Consider the following 21,212-nt stretch of genomic DNA (forward strand, 5'->3'; position numbering starts at 1 on the left):
CTAATTTTTTTAATAAATTATAATTCTGAAATTATACTTTAAGTATAACAATTATTGTTTTAAGTACAAATGCTTATAATATGTTTAAAGATAAACATATGTAGATGCATATTTTTTAATTTTATTTATAAACCTAAAAAAAAAAGTAATTTTTAGAATTTTGATATCATTCTATTTTCACAGATAAGGGGTTATTAATTGTGTAATTTAATCTGTACACTTTTAGTATTGTCTCCGATTTTTTCTCTATTCTTCTCAATCTCTCCCGGTCATATTTGTTTATCGTGCAGCGCCTTGTATATCGCTAGCATTTTGCTTTTATCTCCGTAATGTGTTCCAACGGGGCTTGCCCCAGAACAATAAACCGATTTCTCTCTTCCCCCCTTGTATCTCTCTCTCTCTCTCTCTCTCTCTTTTCCCCTTCTTCTCGCCTTTGCATCTCTCTATCAGCGATACCAAGTCGGTATGCGGTGCAGATTACGATTTGTCGTTAGCCTTGCGATAAACTTTATGTCGTCGATGGTGATATCTGTCGATTTGCAACGCATTAAAACATCCGCGCGCGGACACTTGCCGATAGCGCGTCGTGAATTTTTGCAGAGTCGCTCGCCGTTGTGATTTTCATACGATAGTATCCGTGCCATTGATAGCCACGTTGATGCGCTCCTTCGGCGGTGCTCGGATAACAATTTGATTGTCGCTAGATGCAGATTATTCGGAAAGGTGACAGATGCTTTTTGTGACGAAACGTTAAGGGGAATGATCATTCTTATCGGGTAAATAATAATGAAAAAATAATATGAGATTTGGTTGGATCAGCTTGCAATGTACACAAAGTTTAAACAAATTGTTAATAAACAGTATAAGGTATCCATATTTGGATATATTTTCTTTAGAGTAATATTTAGTTTAATATATTTTTGTACTGAAAAAAAGAAAAATTTTTAGTGTATTTAAAACCATAATTATATGTATGAGATTGTTACATATAAAATATAGTTTTAAAAAGTGACTATGAACAGCTGTAATTACATTATAGTAACTACAAATAATATATATTTTGTACACATACGAGAATATTAGATAAATATTCTGAGTAAATAGAATTCGAATATCTAAAATGATAAGATTTTACGTGAAATTATAAGAGTTGTAGGAGGAAAATCGTTGATGTTAATTTTAAAATCTTAGGTTAGCAATTTAGTTAATAATATTTTCTTACAATTAGCGATATTGATCTACGCATCTCTGTTGTACGCTCCTGATATCCAATCGTTTGTAGAGATGAAAAAGATTGTCGGTTGCAATTAAACGTGGGGTCAGAAGAGCTGAGCTATCCGGGCTCGTTGTCGCGCGCACTTTACGGTACATAATATCACAGATACCGCGCGCGCGTTCTCATGCGCGGTGTAGTTCGTTCGGTTAAGTGGCGGGTCCGTTGTGGCTCCCTCCATTGTGCATGCGCCCGATTGTTTCTATTCAGACACCCGTTAATGGCGCGCATCCTGGCGCTGGCTGCTAATTGTACCCCGCGCGTGCATAATCGCGCGACCCCGAGAAGCACCCTTCAGAGGGACCTCCGTCCTCTCTCTCTCTCTCTCTCTCTCGATCCTCGGAGTTGAAAGAGCCTCTCGCAAATTTCCGAAATTCCTTATGTAAAGTTAATGATGAGGAATGTGATTACAATTTAATAGTTTAGTTTTTGTCATTTGCGAAGAAATAGAAACTACAAACGCTTTCCAGAAGTGGAATTTTATTATTTATTTATTGATGTTGCGTTTTCTTATTTATTTGGAGCAGCAAAATTATGTTTGTTTACAAGATAATTACCTGGATTATATTTTTACGCATTATTTTGTCTGATATTCGAAATTCTTTTTACTAATGCAGAAATTCACTGGTATATTCTGAATATCAATTACATTTGAAAAAAAACTTTTTGATACAAAAATGTCAAAATTATAATAATTGCAACATTATAAAATTATAATAATGACATGCGTAGAATCTACGAAAAAAAATCAATCTTAGAAATATCTTTGGAAATATATTTCTCTCTCTCTCTCTATAGTTAAGGTAACTTTTAATTGCACAAGATTTTTATCATTTAATGTTTATATATATGGTAATGATAAATATAATTTATAATAATAATTTGTTTCAGAGATTTACATATTATTGACTTTTATAGTTCAAATAAAATTAATTTTTGGATTTTGATTTTTTTAATGCATTTCGATAATTAATGCGGCTATCATTTACTCGATATCGATAAGTTAATCACTAATTTTAAATATTAATGTGCAAGTCATTTTTAAATGTTTATGTGTGTATGCGTCATATGCTAAGAAAGGATTAATTCTTTTTTAACACAACACATATAACGATTTGAATGATTAATTAATTAATACACTTTACTTTAAAAGAATCTTATAAAGTTTATCTTTATTTTTTTTATCAGAGAATAAAAATTATATAACTTGCTCTCTATATTATTGTCTCTTCTTATATGATCTCAGAAAAATAAAATCACGTGATTTTAATAAATCAAGAAGAAAAAGTGCGTCGACTGTATGCATATTAGATAACTGAATTTTTACTTTTTTCAATTTTATAAGTACTAATTTATTAAGATATTTATTAGAAATATAAAAGAGTTTGATATACATGAATTACACAAGGTTTATTAATAATAATATAATATTGAGATAATCTGCAGCATATAAATATTATTTCTGAACTCTTATTACATGACAATAGTTGTTTATCGAAGTCAATTTAAAATACAGGAATAATTTTTGGATATATTTAATATTTATTTGTGAGATAGGTTAAACATTTCTCTATACGCTCATTGTATAGATCGTCACCTTGTTATTCATGTGGTAACACTGACACGAGCATTAGGTTCCATGTTTTATCTCATTATTTCTCAAGACGCTTCAAGATAAGGTACCAGAAGAAAGAGGCGATTATCTCTTCCGAATAGTTAACGATTATTGACTAACAAAATTACACACGTAGATTTCTATCGGAATAAACACTTATTTATTAAGATACGATGCAGTTTGCAGTAAATGGAAAAATTATGTATCAACAACAATCTAATTAAAAATAATTTCGTTAACTCTCTAAATAACAGTATTAATAAAACAAATACAATAAAACAAATATACTCTTTTGTTTTAATGTTAGTTATTTTATTAAGAGATACTGTTATTGAATAAACAAGATTGTATTTAAGTAGACTGCTATTGAATATATTATTAATCTTTGTTTTGCGATGTTTTAGGATAAAATTATTTCCATATATACAAGAAAACAATGGCTTTGCTGAAGTATCTAAAAATTTAGTTATAGATGCAGATCTGAAAATAATTGCGTTGAAAGTAATTTTCTTAAACCATCAAATTAATTACATAGGACGCTCAAGCACGAAAATAAAAAACTAATAAATAGCAATTCTATATACTTTAGGTAAGGATTGGAGAAATGGAACGTTCAAGAAAGCATTTCAATATCTACAATATTTAGTACACACATGAAAAGAACAGTTTCGCTGAAGTATCTAAAATTTAGATACAGATCTGAAAATAATTATGTTGAACAATCAAAATAATTATATAGAACATTCAAGCTGGTTGTTAGAATATCAAAACCTTTCGTAGCTTTGCTTAGCGTACTTGTACGTCTTACATAATAATTTTGATAGTCCGACAAAATCATTTTTAGATCTGTATCTAGCTAAGTATACTTTATATACTTCAGCAAAATTGTTCTCTCCATGCAATTTGATACTCAGATTCGGACTTAGTTTCGCGTCATGCTTTCAACAATCTCAACATCTTGTTGATGTCATTCGTTATTTTCGCATCGAAAACGCGAGCATGTGAACCATCTGTTAATAATTAATTCAATATAGGCAAGAACTATTTAAGACACGAACTTATTTTACAGTACGTTAAATATCTCATGTAGCGAGTAATAAATATAATTTGAGCATGTCGTCATGTTATTGTCTCTTAGAGGGTGATTGGTAACAAACACCGTGAGGTGCCAAATACGATCATTAGGACGGATAATTATTAGTTTGTGCAATTAACCAACTTCCGTGAATAACAATTCACGAGAGGGGACGGTTATTTACCGAAGCACATATTATCTTTCCGTCGCGAGATCATTTCCGCTGGTACACAATGCTACGTAAGCAATCAGTCTGTTGTGTTTACGAAAGGTCACGGGAGTTAAGTCTGGGATTCCAAAGTCAAATTCATTTACATTATAAAAAATATATGTAAAATTACATAAATGAGATATATGTAAAAATGACACAATTTATAGTGAAATATACGAATTGTGCGTTTTTACGAAAATTAATATTTTTATCTTTAATCATGTAAATATATCTTCATATTAGATGGAAAATTAAAAGGATAATAAGAAAGAATTTCGACTGTTGATCAATCCCCAGAATATGTTTTTAGTATATCATGTATTGGTTGTGGAAACTCTATGTGTGTTTTTCGCTGTTTCATTTTGGATTTAAATCGGTGCTGAAACTGAATAATCTCAAGATCAAAGAGAATCTCGCCGTTCTCCTCCCGTCGGGCAAATTTCACAGTTCGAACTTTCCCCGCGCTCTCTCACGATTACCGATGCATGATCGCGCGCGTCGTATTGCATCGTTGCTGCGCTGCGCTGTGCTGCACCGGCCGGTCGACGATGCGCCTCGCTCCGGGCTGTGTGCGTTGCGATCCCGTATCTCTCGTTACACTTATGCAACCCGAGATTTATTGCCGATGATTATGCGCGGATGGAAGTACGCGCTGCAGGAGGAGGAGGAGGAGGAGGAGGAGATGGGGCCCTCGCCCACGGCTATCAAACGGTCGCTATCGATTGACGTGACCGCGACGTCGTCCTCGATATATCCCTCCTATCGATGCCAAACACGGTGCTCTACCTGCTTGTTGAAGAGAGGATAAGCTTCGCCATTTTTGTATCCGTCCATCTCTTTTTCTCTCTCTCTCTCTCTCTCTCTTTCGTTTTTCCCCCTCCACCTTCTCTCTCTCAATCTTGCATATGCACTAACATATACGAAAAGAATGATTTTGCTGAAGAATGCAAAATCTTACTTGATATAATTTCGAAAAAATTTTTATTGAATCATTAAAATAATTTTATTGAATACTAAAAAATGATGAGAAATGTTATAAAAAATTGTGAATCACTTTGAGTGTCCAACAAACAAAATAATTTTTTAGATCTGTATCCAGAAAAATTTTCGATCTTTTAATAAAATTGTTTTTTTTTTTCGTGTGTAAGTGTACTGTTCACACTTATCTTTATCTATTTTGTTATGTTTAGATTTTTTTTATTATTTTTAGTTTTTATATTTTTTTCTTTATTTTATGGTAACCCCAGTAAACTTCAACTAAAGGTAACGTAATATCTGTGTTGTGATTTTATATTTACACTGTTAGCAATGTAATTTTATATAACATATGTATTATAATATTGCATTTACATTGTTGAATGAAATTATAACATTTTGTGTTATATTATATTAATTGGTGTTTGCTGGGATGTTAATTTTTATATTAATTTCGATCTATTGTAACAAGTTTTGTTTTATCAATTTTATTTACTTATAGTATAATATCTGTCTTTAATTGGAGACCGCAAACTATTAAGAAGCAGAGAAAAAAAAAAAAAAAAAAAACGGAAGAAAAATATTCATTCATTATTCATGAATTTTTTGGTAATTTTTTAAATACTTCATAATAGATTAGTAGGGAAATGGAGATGTAATTAAAGTGTATCCTTATAATATTTAGAAACATGCTTAATTGAAATCCTTAAATAATTTATAAAAAGCCTCTTAATCCATGTAGGGAAATTTAATTTTGCGTCAAAAATTGAAATCATGACAATCGATCACCGTCGTTTCCGAGCCGGTCGGTCGGGCAATTGTCTGCGTACGCTAATTACTAATTAACCACTCGCGACTGACTGATTTGAGCGTACCGGGCTGTCCGTATATGACCGAGGTTAATAAGGCCCCCGAGAGGGAACGAGTCTCGCTTCGTTTCCTCCACGAATCGGCCTCGCGTTGCTAATTAATATACAGGCCCGTTAAAATTCCGCCACTTGATGAATACATTCTAATTTCGACGTCTTAGACGCGCCGGTCGGTGCTGAATCTGCCGTAACGATCGGCCGATTTCTCGACCGATAACGCGGTATCGTTAACGAGGATCTCCCTGAGCCCTGCCCCGGGCCCCTGTCTCTCTATTCTCTCCCCGCTTCCATCCTACTCTATTTATCTCCCCCTCATTTCTTCATTCTACTCTATCCACTTCTTCCTTTTCTTCTTCAGCCTGTACCTCATTGATTGTAAAGTATCGTGTCTTCTACTGTTATCGTTGTTATTATCATTGTCGAGGCTAGCTTATTAATTGGGAGATTATTGATGATCTGTCTTGTCTTAGCTGAGATCTGTATCGGCCGCAATCTTGTTAGCGCATTCTTGTTTTCCTTGAGCTCGTAAAATCTAAATAAATTTCTTCGTTTTTCTTTCTCGACAAGCTGTTCTCCCTACTGCACGTCATTATTGTTCGTTCATTAGCCATGTTATTTTAATAATTAGAATTAACTCTTCGTGTCTGAACTGCAGATTTTCTACACTCTTGTTTGATTTTGCAATTTCCCATTAACGATTCTGGATTTTCGCGATCTAAATAAATTTTAATTATTACTCTGCAGTAATATATATATATATATATATATATATATTTACTGTACGCTATTAACTTAAATATTATGATAGCTTGAGGATATATTACATTCTATATTTTTTAACAGAATGATGAATTACAGATATTTGAAAGTAATATAAAAGTTGGCGGCAATTTAAAATCTGCATAAAAAATTATTTTGCTAAGAAATGACATATTAAAAAAAATAATTAAGATTAAAAAAATTAAAAAATTATTATTAAAATATTATAAAATTGTTCAAATATAAATATTGAATTGTTTTTTACAGATATTCACTTTTACAGAAAATATAAATAAATTTTCAATTCTAGTTATTTTTTTAAGAAGCTATTATATAAATCTGATATATTTTTAACTGTACTTATCACTATATAGAGATCCTCTAATTAAAGTCTAGCTAAAGTAAATAAAAAATGATAAAAAGATAACCAGACATTTGCTCTTTTTTTTACAGCTATGTTTTTCATTTTCCGAAAATGTACGAATTTAATAAAAAATATACTGAAATAGATCATGTATCGACCAATCAAAAGACTAATCCAGTTTGGCCAGAATGATTAATAGGTTTCTACTAAACATTACTATTGATTTTTATCAGAATTGTGACAATAGCTGCTTTTAACAGCATGTTTCTTTTGCAAAAGTTTTCTTCGCGCTGATTGGATTATACTTTCAGATTCAAAAGTACAATCAGGATGAAGAAAACTTTCAACATTTGTAAAATAAACATTCTGCTGAATGTGGCCATTATTTTTGTCGTTTCGATATTTAATAAATTTCTGTATTTACTTTTTACTTTTCATTCTTCTCACCAACTTTTTGCGCTTGTTGTCTGAAACTGTGTTTAACTTATCGAGAAACGGAAAACACTTTACGCTGAACGTAGGGACAATTAGATACGTTTTATAGGGACAATTGTTAGGAACAAGTTGTGCGAATTGGCTTTAACGATCGCTCGGCGCTATCGCATGTTTATTTATGCCTCGATCGCTCACTAATCATATCGTTATGTAAATTCGTCGGGTTCTCGGGAGCGATTCGCGCCGATACGATGCGATATGACGCCGATACCGGTGCAGTTCTGGCTTGCAGCGTCGTCGGTATCGATCGCGTCGCCTTGCCGATTCGATGCACCCGCGCGTTCCCGATATCACGCTCGTAAATTCGAGAAACACGGAGCATCGCAACTCGATCGATTAAAGCATAGAAGATATTACGTTTGGATTGACAGCTTCGATCGTAACAGATATATTTTACCGTTTTAATTAAAATAAAATTGTAACAGTGCTTAGATCGAATTATATTGTAAGATTTGAATTAAAACTATTTTGACGTAAGATTGGAATAAATAACAATTAATTCAACTAAAATTGAAGCTAAAAGAGATTGTGTGAAAGTAACGATTGTATTGAAGTTTTTGAAAATTTAAGTAAATAGGGATCTGGAAATAATTTTTAGGCCATCAAAATAATTATATAAAAAATGCAAGTATGAAGAGCAGTGCAAGAATTTGACGTCCTATCAATCAGTTCATCTTTCACAATTATTTTAATTGTGATCCAATAAAGTTACACTGTGAGAAAAATTTTTTCATTTATAACTATAGTTTCATGCTATTATAATTGATATTTCAGCAAAACCGTTCTCCATGTATTAAAATCGAAGTTCTGTACGATTTTTTTACAATATAAAATAATTATTTAGGAATTATATACAATGCACACTTAATATTAAAGTTTAAAGAAGTTTGTGCCTTTTCCCTTTTTCTTGTTAAATTTTGTGTTATGCGCGCGTGTTGCGCATGCATATATGTATGCACGTGTGTATGTTGAATAATGTAGCCGGGCCTCTATCAGCATAGCCTCGTCGAGAGCAGACTGGGCCGTGCTCGCTCGCAGATACTTGGCTCATTCGCGATAGATCGCCGAAAGATTAGGGATATCCTCGTCCCCGTTCGAGTTTATCGGATCGCCGCTCCGCTCGCCCCGCTCTCGACGTATACTCTCTCGTCCGTCTCGATTCATCCGCTCCTCGTATAGGTGTACGGTCGTCTATTTTCTAGCGATCGGGTGTAATCACCGAACTCGATCCGAGTTGAATTATTACTCATATTTATAGTCGTCGTTATGCTAATTAAGACCTCGAATGCGATTCATTTTATAATTGTCGCAAGTATAATAATAGTAACAATAATAATAATAATAAAATTTTATTCATGTAGTTGATTTTAATATACAAGGTGTGCTATTTGACTGCTATTTCGGTCAGTCTGGATTTGTTACCATTAAAAATTATTGATTTAAGAGTTTCAACGATGTATTTATTTCATTAATTAAAAAATTGTTGGAAATTTCTATATGAAAAAATTTTATGTTATATATTCTTGACTTGAAATTCTTTGGAGTGGAATCTCACTCTGAAGAGTGAAAATTAAGCCAGTCTTGAAAAAGAATAATTTAGTTTTCGGTCTTCTCTCAAAAGTAGGATTCCGCTCTTCAGAGTATTTTAATTTTACATCACTCTTCTTCCTTGTTGTAATACAATTTCCGGAACACCCTGTATAATCGTAATAGTTACAATTGTGACATTTGATATTATTACAATGAATATTAAATATTTTCTTTCGATATTTTACTCCGCCCATACACTCGCGTGATAATGAATTCCATGTAATTTAATGTATGCAATACAGGATAATTACAGGATATTTTGGAGCATAATATATCGATTGCATGGATGAAACGTTTTAGTCTTGTTCCAACGATACACCGAGTGCAAATAATATGGATCATCGTGCATGTTGCGACGTACTGCAACGATGTTTCGAATTTCCATTCTCTATCAGATATTCTCTTGCCGTCTCGTCCGATAATAAAATCTAGATAGAGCTGACAAAGCCGTGAGGGACGGAATCGCTGTTGTTGTTGTTGTTCGAAAAGTCGTCCTTTCGATCGACTGGACAACAGCAGCAACGGCAGCCAGCAATGGCAGCGACTCCGCGCGGCGATCTTTCCTGCTCGCTCATGTAAGTCGCCGGACGGAGACGGACGTGGCAGTCCGGCCCACTCGCCGCGACGCCATTGTAGCGAGATAAAACAGTGATAGGGAGATCAATGAAGGCGATAGGTGAAGTTATTACCGGATAGAGGGAGAGAGAGAAAGAAGGGGAGAGAGCGAGAGAGACGGAGAGTGCGCGAGGGCGCGATACGAAAAGAGAACGAGCTCCCGAGAACTCGTCGCCAGGGGGAAGGAGACGGCGAGAGAGGAAGCGGTGAGGGAACGGCGGGCGAGCGGGCCCCCGATAAGCAGAAACAGTTATCAAGAAATGGAAATGACTGATAAAGCGGCACGGCCGCGTTGCTCGTTTTTAATGTTACATTCAGCCCGCCCTCCTGATTGTACCGGGTGTCCTGCGAGACACGGACGCGCCGAACCTCCGGTACGATGACGCTCAGCTTCAAAAGAGATTCCTTTCGTTTTCTTGTCGCTTGGCATCTTACGTAACCATTTCTCATTTATGATTTTACGTCACCTTGACGTTTAGGTCTGTACCGGGTGTCCCGCTAGTCATGCGGGAGTGCATCGACTGGACGTTCGTATAATTGTTAAACCTTCTCGTTTTTTTATCGTTTTGGGTTTTCTCTACCGGTTATCTTAATTCAATTCCTTTTTAAAGAAAACGTATTTCCTAAAGAATACCTATAAAAATTTTTTTTTTAAATTTATTTATTAAAATATATTATTAGGTACCATTATATACTTTGACTAAATAACCTTCTTCGCTTATTTGTGTTAAATTTAAAAAATTAAATGAAATTTCTCTAAATTATTAAAAATTTTTTTATTTACGAATCTATGGTTAATCGCATATAATATTAATTATTGTTGTTAATAATTAACAAACGCAATATTAAAATATAAATTTGTCGAAAGAAGACTTTTAATAAATTTTTTACTCTTTATTGAATTTTTAACTCAATAATACGTAGCCACAAAATTATTGTGTGTTATTATAGATGTAATTTTACGAAAGATCGATTAATCGATATCTAGAAGTGATTGGCTTATATTATATTATATATTCCTGTATATTTCTCGGATATCCTTTGTGTTTGGTTAAGAGTTAATTCAGTATAGAAGAGGCGGAATTTATATCGAGTCCATGAGAAAGAAAGAGAAAACGAGATGAGATAGGGTACAAAAGGGTTGAAGGTTTTTAGCTTCGACAGTATGGCGGCAGCTTCGATATCGGCGGCGCGATCGAAACGTCACCGCTGTTTCTGGTTAAGCGCATTCGCGCGCTTATCGCCAGCGCATCGCCAGACATTATGCTAATCGCTTATCGATCGTCAATATTTATGCCTTCTCCTCCCGCCAGCGAGTGGAGGACGCGGGAGGGAAAAGGGAGGAGACGACGAGGCTCGAAATCTCTGGCAACGACTGTGAGAGGAGCGGAAATATATATTGATCGCGTCCTCAAAAGACCTGAATTCGCAATCAGATTTTATCGACATCGATATTGGTCCATACGAATGAATTAAACGCCGTCCTCATTTTTATCCCTTTCGGTGTAATTAATTATTATTATTATGAAAGAGTTAAAAAAAAAACAGAATCAATTATGTAATGAATCGATAAATCGAAATTATAATATGCCGTCAAAAAAATGCTAATAAATATTTAGCAAAAGATTTGATCAGATTTATTCTGTGACTTTTTAAAATATTTATTTACTTTTAATTTATATAGATTAATTCATAAAAAATTTTAAGTATTATTATTAAATTAAAAATGCAGAGTAATAGCATGGAATTGTTTTCTTCTTAACTCTTTATCAATTTTTTCCATTTTATGTTTTACCTGATAGTTTTAAAAATTGTTAATTTAATAAAATAAGATGGTGTTTCTCGCAACGCAGTCAAGAATTTGTCATTTTCTTTGATAATCGTTACTCTTAAGTTTTTCAATTGTCATCCGCAGATGTCTATAAACCGCGTTTGTAAGGATATCAAGAAACATCGCGAAAAATTGCACGCGACTGTTTACACAACACGTGTCGACCTGTCATTTTTAATCGGTCGGCACAATTCGTGCACCACTCGTGGCTCTCTTGCTCAACCGCCTCTCTCGCGCAGATTACGCCGCGAGATAAAATTATTTCCGAATCGACCTTCGTACCCGCCGACATGCGTCACAAACGCAGCGCTTGTAATCTCTCTGGGCTTGCAACAGCACGCCGAAATTCATCGAAACGCAGCTCGCTCCTCGGTTCGTCCATGCGCCGGTCGTCGGGATGTACCATTAATTCTTCGACGCATTCAGCCTTCGCGTTATCGGAAATGGAGAGGCGAATGTGCGAAGGGACTGTGGCATACACACACACACACACACAGGTCCGGGACATTCCCCTCGGAACACGAGCGCGCAAATCCGCTTTAAGGAAAAAGAAATTGATACTGACAATGAGAGGGGTTTTTGCTATTTGTGACTATAATAATTACATGATAAAGTGTTGTTTTATAGATATTACTGCCGTAATGTCAGTCATAATAATAATAATTATACATTACTATAATTGTAGTCATTATTGTAAGTAATGTTGGTAATTAGTTATAATAATAGTGTATATAATAATTATATGTACAGATCTATCGATAAAAATGTAGTTGACATAAAAAGTTACTAAATTTTGTTACTATTATAACGATTATAATTTAACTATAATTATAGGTAGTCATTTTTTATAAGGTTGTTCTATAATTATTTTATCACGCAATATTGTAATCACAAAAGCCAAAAATTTCTCTCTCTCTCTCTCTCTCTTTCTCTGTATATTTTAAGAGATTATATTTAAATGATATACGTTCATATAGAGCATAAAAATATTGAAAAGTTGAAACAAGCGTTATACATCTTTCCATAGTAAACTATATTTTTCACTATTTTATTATATACATATATATATATATATGTATGTTACTTAAAAGTTACATACCTAACCCAATCACGCAGCATGATTGAAGCCAAGTATCCCGGAGAGGAATACTCAAAATAAAATTGAGTTAAAATGTTAGCCTTAGAATGCATGTCAAAGTTGGCCGTTCTTATAAACTTCTTCGCCTTAAATTATGTATCGAGTTTTATTTGCATATCGTTTATAAGTTATTCAAATTTAATTTGCATTTCTAATCCCATCTGACGCGACCGCGATTAAAGCCTCGATCCTCGAACGGCGCACACTTGAGTTAAGGGGGAGTCTTAATGGTAGGACGACGGCCCCCGAAGGATGTCACGTGGGTGACGACCCCGTGCACTGTCGAGACTCGGTCTCGTGCGAGGTGCAATACCCCATTTGCGTACGCGCGCGCGTTCTTCTGGTGTCGCGACGGACGCGGAGCGAGTGTCTCTGCTATCTTATGACATTGAGGAGTCGGTATCTGTGCCAGCGAGTCTCTTCAGCAACCTGCTGCTGCGACCGAGATACGTCTCTGTCCGCCCCCGCCTCCCCCTGGCCGCAACCCCCCCCCCAGACACAACTTTGCGCCGTTTTGACGGCCGGAAGATAACTAACGTACTCGTCCTTCCCTATCTCTTATTCGCTCCTCCCCCTCTCACCTTTTCCTGTAGCATGGACCAAAATTGCCTTGTAGGGTGCAAAGAGACAATGCTGTATACGTTTTGTTTCTCACAGTAGATGTCTCGAAAGCAGATTTTAATTGGGGGCTTTGGGTCCTTCCGGACAACGCGGAAGAGATCGGAGTTTTTAAAAACTTGTCGCGGAATTTATAAAAGTAGCTTTCTTATGTTAATACATCTTAGGATAAAATGGTACAGTTTCGAATATGGTACAATTCTGAATGAAATAAGATCTAAACCCAATTTCGAGGTACAAGTTTGATTCTAATACCTAATAGATTACTATATACTAATTAGTTTAAGACAAAGTACAATTTCGAACATGATTATGATGCAATTTTGATCAAAATAAAATTTAAATTCAATTTTGAAGTTCAACTTTGGTAACTCTACATAAATCTTATTATATGGTATCGAGAAGGATACACACGTCAAAACAGGTATAATATACTTGGTAGCAAACTCCATTTAGTCAATTTAATAGCATTTTTTTCAAACATAAGATTTTTATTCTATAATGATGTGAAAGATCTCGTCTTTTTAATCTAACAGGCTCAGGCGATTTTTTTTTAAACTTACGAAGTATGTATTCCTAACAGGTTGCCGATAGCACTTTATATAATCACGATGCAAACACGTTGCGGTACCAAACAAGCTTCTGTAGCGTTTACGAGTTCACTTTCAAAGTTTACGGCTGCAAAGTCGAAAGAACGCGCCGATAATCTCCGGACTTGACCTCACCGCCGCGACGAACCGATACGATTGTCTGCGTTGTGATTACGTCCTTCTTCCCCTCCACCCCCACACGGTCTTCTTTCTTTCTTTCCTGTTTAGCGCAGCAAACCCGTCCGGAACTTAGCGCGCCGCTGGATAACGCAAAATGGCCGACTGCAAGACGAGACTGCGGCGGCTTCGGCGAGGTTCGGCGACGGCCATGAATAATTCATGACCGGCGTTTCCTCATACAGCTCGAACGTGGCTCTTCTCAGAACGTGGCAGGACACAGGAAAGTGTCGATAACGATCTTCTCGTCTCCTCCGTCTCCTCCTCCTCTTCTCCCCCCCCGCGTTCTACTATCGTCATTCTCTCGCACACTCTCATTCGGCGTGTGACTCACATACTATCTCGTACTGCCGCCGTCGCTGAACGTCATGGCTCGTCATGATGCGTCAGTGCGCCAGATAAAGTCACCTCGCTCCCTCTCCGTCTCGCGGACTGGTCTCGTATCCTCGTCATCCTCATTGTGTCACTAGCCCGCGCCCGGTGACACCAGAGCGCCGTGTCCCACTTCCGCTGATGCCTCCGCCCCCTCCTTTCTCTCTTTCTCTCTCTCTCTCTCTCTCTCTCTCTATGTTCCGTACCGTTGCCATTCTCGAAAATCGAAAGCATCTACCCACCCTCAACCGGAAATTCGCGCCGGGAACCAGGTCGGACCAATTTCAGGCCGATTAGAACTCGTACTGGGCAAGGTTGCGCTATGGCGGGCAGTTTTCGGAGCGATTAGAATTTTCAAGGTGATAGTCATGGAATACGGACAGGTGTAGAGCCGGCATCCTGATGAAGGAGGTGGAAAGTTATTTCACGATAAGGTGCAATCAATCGCAGCCATGATAATTTTAGTGATTAGGTCCAATTTAATGTTTTGAGGTGTAAATTCGTAACGAATTATTTAACACGGTTTACTCTGTCTGAAAAGTCACGTAACATCAGTTTGGTTTTATCTACAAAGAAAATTTATATTAAATTGATAAAACCGGTTCTGGAGGCGATGAGCATGTCCACCGTGATGAAAAGCAACACGGGATCAGGTAGGACCAGTTGGTCCAATTCTAGGGACAATTAGAATTCGGTAGATAGAGATCTGTAATGTATAACTAAACACCGAAACGTATGCACTCGGTCCCCGAGAATTCATATGGCCATAGGAATATATCTCTTGATGGAAATTAGCGCGGATTAGAATTCGGTGATACGGATCTGTAATAGATTGCTCGGCCGCTGATTGTATGTTCGGTCTATGAATTCGTGTGTTTCTTCAGGAATGAGTATCTATAATGGAAATTATAATACCGAGAGCGACCGGTTTAATTTTAGGTATAATTTGAATTCAAAGATGTAAATCTACACAACCGGTTACTAATTATGTATCTGGTTTACATTAATCGACTGATATCATTGAGGCGTCTTTACACTTCTTTACGAGTCACCTCTTTATAGACTCATTTCTATGTAAATCGAAGATATCAATAGCAACGATTATTAAAATATTGATGTGACATTTGTGTTATCGCAAGTACAACACATTTCTTTTAAATGCACGTAACACATTTAGTGATAATTTTCTTTCTCTTTAAGAAATATGAAAAGTAATTGGCAATACATGACCTTTCGGAGCTCCTGACGTGTTTCTATTGGATCTACTGAGTTATAAATCTCTGTCTGAAGTATCAACTTTTCAATTTTCTTCATGTTACATTTTTATTAAAATATAGGATAAGACGGTACAATTCCGAACAAAATAAAATTTGAATCCAATTTTTGAGGTTCAAATTTGGTAACCCTCTCCCCTGTGAAGAATATTGAAAGGTACTAAACAGGAAATCGAACGTCGAAAATTGGATTTCGTATCAATAATATTTTATTCAGAATTGTACCATGTTTGAAATTGTATGATCATACTTTATTTTGTATTCATTTTTTTATCATACGAATTATTACACACAATTATGTCATTTTAATTCTATAAAATTAATTAATGCTTTTAGTTAATAAAAATGGGTCTTACAGATTCAGTATCAGTATTATCAGTATCTGTGTTACATTTGGACACATCAGCTTCGGAGGATTAAAAACACAGTATATCTAAATCCCGTATCACACTACACAGATTGTGAATTAGAGATTAAAATTTGACCAGATAATATTTATTTTAATCCGTTTTGTTCTGATTGGCTGAATTTCAATCTCCAATTTGCAATCCTCAATTTTCAATGCGTGCGATACGGGCTTAAGGCATTTTGTGGCATCGACCGTATTGTTTTCTGGCATCGACTAGATGTTTAAACCATGATCGCTTCTTCTGTGTATTGTAATACGAGCGAACATGAAACGCGACCATAACATCTATAAATACACGAAGTCTGCGAATATCCTACTGGAAATCCAGGGCAATAACCAGCAACCCCGGAAATCATCCCTTCGTATTGCCCCAAGATTAACTGGACATTATCGCTGCAAGATCACCGTCTCCTAATCAGAGGCGATATCGATAACGGATTTATCTCACGACGGGTCTTATCTCTCAGCGTTCTCCATTTCCGTTTCTCTTCCGTCCTCCGCAATAATTTTATCCCTTCATCTATCTCGGTGTCTCTCTTTCTCCTTTCGCTCTACGAGGAAGAGAAAGAGGGAGAAGGGGAGGACAATAACGTTCGCTCGCGAGACGTTCGGCAATTTGTTAGCGCGACAGAGAAGGAGAGAAACGGCGAAACTGAAAGAGTGGTGAACAAAGGGGGCGAGAGAGCGGAGGGGGGCAGGAGAGCGAAGGGGAAGAAGGAAAAAGCAAACCGGATGAGTTGTACGCAGTCGAGGTAGCCTCTCTTATCTAACGGCTGCGATCTTATCTCTCGCGGGAATCTAGCATCCTATCCCCTTATCGCCCGGTGAATCTCTGTTCCCTCCGCCTCGCCCGTACCACCATCACCTCCTCCTCCTCCTCTCGTCCTCCCGCGTCACTGTGCCGTATCAGCGAGCAGACGCGACGGTGTCCTAGTTTATACATACACTTCGATATCCTCGCGATAACACATGAAGTAGCGGCCTTTCTTCCCCTTCCTCTCCTCCTTTTATCTCAATCACCTCTTCACCATCTTCTTTATTTCCTTCTTTACGGTATGCCATGGTGTTACATCGACGACTTCACGAGCGATTCGATGGTTACTTTTCGAAACTGATGGACCCACTGTGTCCGTCAGAGGGAGGCGTATCGATCGAAAGTATCGGTCTGATAAGGATTTATTGACGATCGCACTCCGTTGTCACCTGGTACGCGTCTCGGTTTGTTGGAGTTCTCTTTCCGAAGAGATGTTGAAAAGTAACCTTGAATTTTTTAAGAGCCTAGAACAGTAAAAGAATTTAGACCGGACAAAATCACCCAGGTTACAGTTGATAGGAGGGAATAAAAGTATGATTGCAGACGGAAGGTTAATTCGCTTGTCTGACTAAAATGTGGTATCGAACACTTGAGCACGAAAATGAAGCCATCGACTAAAATATATCTTATCCTTGCTTTTATATCATATTGATTTTTAATTTAATAAGCATTAAAAGGTACTTCTTAATATGATTTCGATAAAAATTGATCTTGCCAAAATTAACACATAGATCTCGGGATATATTTCCTAATTTTTAAGTTGTATAGTGATTTGAAATAATTTTATTAAAAAATAAGTTTTGCAATCTTATTTTTTACATATTTGTTGATATATATTTATGCTACGTTCAAGTGTTGCAACTTTTTTATATGATTAAAATTTTTTTAATTTTTGTAACTGACAACAAAACACTTTGTTATTAGTGGATCTCCCAAGGACACTCGCATGTTCCTTTAACGTCATAAAAATATATGTTCTACGTTGTTATACATTTACGTTAATAATATAATTTTTAATAATAAATTCCTGATACGCGTTTCGTAGAAATCCTCAACAAAAGCATAGATTGCGCTTCGTTAAAATCGCTCTCATCTTCGATCGAAATCAAAGATTCATTGCGAAGAAGTAAGAACGTTTGCCTCGAACGCGAAGTTGCATTCAAGGTGAACATATAAATCCCTGTACCATGCGTGGGCTCTCCATATTTTTCGAATGATCGTTTTCGAGGCGGAGGGAACGAAGTTAAAGAGCGAAACTGTAGATGTAAAAGACGCAATATCAGAATATCAGAAGGACGAGGCGCGAGGAGAGAGGGCGAGAGAATAGGAAGTCGCGGGGAGATTCCGAGGAGCCGAGACCGCGGAATATGTGCGAGAGCCTCGCTGGAGAGCCTTGGGAGTTGCGGCGCCACTGGATAGAGATAAGGGAGCGTTATCGGCCGCGCGCCGCGGCGGCTCTTATCAGTGATCGCGCTCTCGCGCGTCCCTCCCCTCGCCCTCCCTCCTGCGTTCTCTCCTCTTTCTCTCTCTCGCTTCCTCTTTCTAGCCCCCTTCGCACCCACCGCCCGCCGTTCGTATATCCTCGCTTCGCGGCTCGCCGATGCTATCGTCTAACTAGCTCCAGCTACTGATTCTATCTTTCGCGTACCCACCCAGCGGGGCCGCGCCAGCCAGCCAGACCCAGGGACGTCGTGTGGAATCCCCAGTGCCCCAACCGGGACGACGTCTTCATCCTTCCACGGAGCGGAAACGCGATCGCGAGACTCGAGGATGCCTTGAGGCGCCCCGTAGGTTTATCGCTTCATTCGGCGGCTAGAACAGATCGATGATTCACGGTGCGCTATGAAACATGCGCTTGTTTAAGAAATCGGTTTCTTTCGCAAGAAAGATTGGATTAGACGTGTCGTCAGTATCAGAGTTGATATAGGCATTTCTGTCGTTTTTATGTTTTTTTTATCCCGATGTTACTTTATACAAAAAGCTCCTTACCTACCTTTGTAGTAAAATAACTTTTCCCACACATGAAGGATTTTTAAAATAATCTCCTAAAAAAATTATTAATTTTGTCACTTTTTAAACAAGTAATACGTAAACCTGAAGGAATATCTTGTTTACAATCAATAAATGTATGTAGATGGTCACAAGTCTCATTTTTTTATGATTTGAAACTTAGATTATGACTGACCGATCAAACAGCAATAGGTATGTGTCTGCTATCGAGAGAATTGATCAGAACTGATTAACATAACTTCAAAACTGAACGATCTAATACGACTTATTCTGGATGCAACTTTCTAAGATTTATGACTTATCTTATAATTTTGACTTACTAGTGTGATATGAGTAGTGACTAACGGCTTATTATAGAAACCTCATTAGAGACTGTTACATGTGACAGCTACACTGAGTACTGAGCAACTAACTGCTTAGACTGAAGGAAGTTTTGTTCCTGTTGCGACTTATTGATGCGTGTTTCTTATTTTTTTTAAATATTTATGTCTCTTTAATTGAAAATACAATAAACGTAAGCATAAATCAAGAAACTTGCGGCAATAATCGGCAACTTTTTTAAGAAACATGTAATATCAACAAAAAGGTTTTCGTTGTGTTGCTCCAATAGGAACATAACTTCAAGATATTAAATTATACATATATTTAGAAAGTATTTAAATTTTGACTCTTTAATTTATCGGGAGCGATCTGTGGTTACACAAATTGCAACTTGACAGATTATGAATATAATAATGCTAGATCAGGGATACCCAAACGTCTCTCTTTTTTATTATATTATTATAATTATAATTTCTACATTATATTATATTTTTGTTATTTTTATTATTATATGATTATTATATTGTATTATATTTTTAATTTATAAATAAGAATATTGAATATTTCTCTTAGAAGTACTATAAAAGCGTTGAATATTTCTTAATCAGTCATGAACACTGATAAATTACCTTCTTAAGATATTACTGTAAATATATAAACTCTCTTTACGCAGTTTTTTAACTAAAAATTTTATACCTGCGATTCCTTAATTGATATTTCATAAAACTAAAAAGATTCATTCAAAATAAAAAAAAAGAAATTTATTATGGTCTCATATTTAAGGTATTGCTTGCTAAAACAATTGGAGAAAAAAATCTCTGTACACGTAAGGAAAGATTTTCCCGAGTTTATCAAGCAATCCATTGAGCGGACCTTATCAGAAACGCACCATGTATACCTCGCAGATTGTCCTGAAGTTGGCAAAGGAGGCGACCGATATATCACGAGCGATCAATTAAGGCGTTAACGCATCGCGATTAACGCGCTTGCTGATCAATGCGGTCGCGACAGGCGTGGACGTTCGAGTCGTTGAAGGATGCACATTCCTCATCGTCCCGTTCCTTCTACACGCCTCCGCTCGTTTCACGCATTAGCATTTACGCGTGAACACGGCTACCCACACACGCGCGACTCGACGGCTGTTCCGATGAACGCTTTCGTAATTACTCCGAGAATCTCGCCGTGGTTTCTTTTTTCTACATCGGTCGAATTGAAAATGTCGTAGCGACCCACTGTAACACATAAGAACGCGACAGTTACGCGTGCGATCTGGTAGTTATCTAAAATCGATGACGGCAAATGTGATTACTTTTACACCTCTGCGAAGATACAGCCTGATACGAGACGTAATTACATCGCGTACGTAATTACGTATTTATGCGGAGGCATAAATACGTAATTATACTTCTGCGAGTGTCCGTGTATAACTTTATTCCTACGAGTATATATAAGTATATTGAAATAGTTGCGAGTGTATCGCAAATTGTATAATTTCGACACATTTGTGCGAAACGTGCCTCTCGGTCTCTATGTGGAAGCATAATTACGACGCAAACATAATTACATTTCTCTAAACATCCATTATACGCATCTCGCGCTTGTTTACGTTTCGTCGTTCTTTGTTTATGTGTACGCCGAAGCGTAAATGTTAAGTCACCGATCGTGTCTCTTATCACGTGCGCTCGTTGGATGCGTGTCGATCTGTCGATCCCTGCGATCGATAATTCTCTTCTCATCATGCGCACGAGAGTTTGCTAAAAGAGAACGAGACGGAGGGAGAGAGAGAGAGAGAGAGAGAGAGAGAGAGAGAGAGAGAG

This window comes from Cyphomyrmex costatus, unplaced genomic scaffold (assembly GCF_001594065.2).
Source record: "Cyphomyrmex costatus isolate MS0001 unplaced genomic scaffold, Ccosl1.0 scaffold160, whole genome shotgun sequence".
Lineage (NCBI taxonomy): Eukaryota > Metazoa > Arthropoda > Insecta > Hymenoptera > Formicidae > Cyphomyrmex > Cyphomyrmex costatus.